Consider the following 2,824-nt stretch of genomic DNA (forward strand, 5'->3'; position numbering starts at 1 on the left):
AGGAAAAAAGAACCGTTCGAACAAGGGGAAGGAAAAACTGTCATATTCACAGATCTTCCAAATCAATGTCTTTTCTGGTTGGCCTGTAAGTCCTTCACTATTGTCAATATTTGTTTCATCCTATGCTCCAGCCGAGCAATCCTATATTTATGATCTGCCAGTTCAGTACCCAGGTCCTAGATGTATAGTGGCTCTACATGGTGCTGCCCTGGCTAGGATCCTGCAGGTGGTGGACGTTCAGTAGGTGGCATAGGTGCTGAGGATGGTCCTGCACCGGATAGTCTTCCAACATCAGTTGTGGCTGATCTGCCTGTTGGTTGGGTGGTGGAACTACCATTGTCTCTTCCAGGTCCCTCAAGCGAGATTGCCCTATACCTCCCTTTTCGATGTCATAGAGGGCCTCCATTGTCCTATACCCCCTGCGGACCTGCTTGATGTGGCGATATAGTCCTCCCCGTTTACCAACATTTTTTTTTCAGCAGGAGCCATGTTGGCAGCTGCATGAAAAATAGGACATGTTATGCTACTGTCTGTCAGGCAAAAGATAGACAGGCATACAGTTAAAACAGTCACACATGTCACACAGAGGAGGGTGACACAACACAACTATCCAGACAGCTCTGAACAAGGTTCATTGTGCCATAATTCAAGGAAGAGTGCAAGAGTACCTTTATGTCTAGCACTATGTTTAGCATACTTTGTATACAGGTCAAAAACATATTCATTGCATGTAGCACTACCGCACTCAGTGTCACCATCTCATACGTGGGTGCACACATGTCAAAGACCTATTCTGCACTGGGAATTTGAGTCAGCACTGACAAATGCTGTACACAGTGTGAAGCTGTTTGGTTCACATCATGGACACTTACAGGTCCAGCACTAACAGAGAACGTATGACATGATGGAATCTGGTCTGACAAGGTTGTATGGACAACCCTCAGCCCACATACACAGTTCAAGATATCTGAGGATGACGTGTTTGCAATGTAGTAACTGACAACACTGAGTTTGGGGTGTGACAATGTCATGCAGGTTGAGATATGGGTAGTACTGAATTGTTGGACCCTGCCCACTATATAGCATCATGTGGGTAGTAATCACATGGTGAAAAATCTCACCAGGTACAAAGCCGACGTGTGCCACGTGGGGCACACAGTGCAGTCACATCTTTAGCAAACAACATATGAATATTGTCCAAATCTATGTCTGATGCTCAAAATCATGCACATTTACGAACAGACAACACTGTTATTGGGACTCTTGTACCATGACAAATCTTTACAAGTCTCTACTCGTATATGTTGACACCAGTGCATTGTGTACTAGGAATTCAGATCTCAAACACATGTGCAACAAATCAGTCCACATTCATGTTTTGCATACGAGGACTGTAATGGCATAAATGCAACTATTCAAGAGCACCACAAATGACCATGGCACATCTCACACCATACTCCCATCACAGAAGATTAAACATTTTGACACTTACTGGCAAAATTGGGGTCAGCAAAGGTGGATACTTCTCCGATGGTATAGGGAGGGGGACCATCTGCAAGAGTAAGCATGAGACATAGCATTGTGGATGTTGATCACTTAACAGCATGGTTACATATTGCACATCACACAGATGTACCTGAAGTCCATAGAGGACTTAGGATAATGAAAACCCAAAAAGGCAAAATGAGTTGTCTGTGTGACATAAATTGCATAGGCCAGCTTTACATGTTAACATGTTGCATGTTAACATGTGTGCAGGGATCATACATATGTGTCTTAGCCACACTGTACATATTTTACAAAGGTCTCATCAGTGCACCATTTACCAATCGTGGACACTCATCATGTCACCCAGAACATATGTGACTAAAGGGACACATTCAGGCATGTTTCCTTTACTCCTGCATCACTTCCATCATCACATGTACATGACTATGCAACATACAACATCTGTCAATCCCTTAGTGGTCAAGGATATAACTTCCAGTGTAACTGTTCTATACATCCATTACACAGTTGTGGCAACATTTCTATACATCATCCCTGTGTCAAAGGGATCATACATACTATACTGGGGATAAGGTGAGTGATGAGGTATTTGCCAACAACATGTTGCTTCACTGGCCTTTTCATGGTTGTATATGTTAAAACTGGACCCCACCCACTAGGCAGCCCTGATGCTTCACTTTGTTAAATTGGGCATATGTCAAACTGACATGCAGTAGCATTCGCACAACTGGAGTAACCCACAAAGTACTTATACTCACCAACTGTTACGCCAACCTCAATTCCGAGGAAGTTCAGCCGGTCATGCTCATAACACAATCAGGTCTGCTCATCGATGTTTTAGTCGGCGGACCGTCCTCTCCACCTGAAAAATCTGGTTCATATGGGCCATAACCTTGCCCCAACTTAGCTTTCTGGCCTCGTGCGGTAACCCTAGATCACCCTGCTACCCTGGGCCACCACGCGGGGGAGGTAGTGCAGGACCAACCAAATGAAACCCTACCTCATCAGCTCAAATGACAACCCCTACCCTTCCTCAACATTCTACCCTCCCACAGCACTTTATACTCCCAAAACTATACAAACACTACCCTAACCCCAACTGACACAACTACTTAACTACCCCTAATGCAAACACCCCACAATACAATGGCCACACATTAGACAAAACAATTACTACACACCAAACGGACACAACATAGCAGCACAGCACACCACTCCAAATGCACTCCAAATCCATCCACAAAATAATAAAAACCTCCCTCCAAGACAGACAAAAGACTGTGAGTAAAGAATGAAAGTAAAAGTGAGTTTGTGG

This window comes from Pleurodeles waltl, chromosome 6 (genome assembly GCF_031143425.1).
Source record: "Pleurodeles waltl isolate 20211129_DDA chromosome 6, aPleWal1.hap1.20221129, whole genome shotgun sequence".
NCBI lineage: Eukaryota > Metazoa > Chordata > Amphibia > Caudata > Salamandridae > Pleurodeles > Pleurodeles waltl.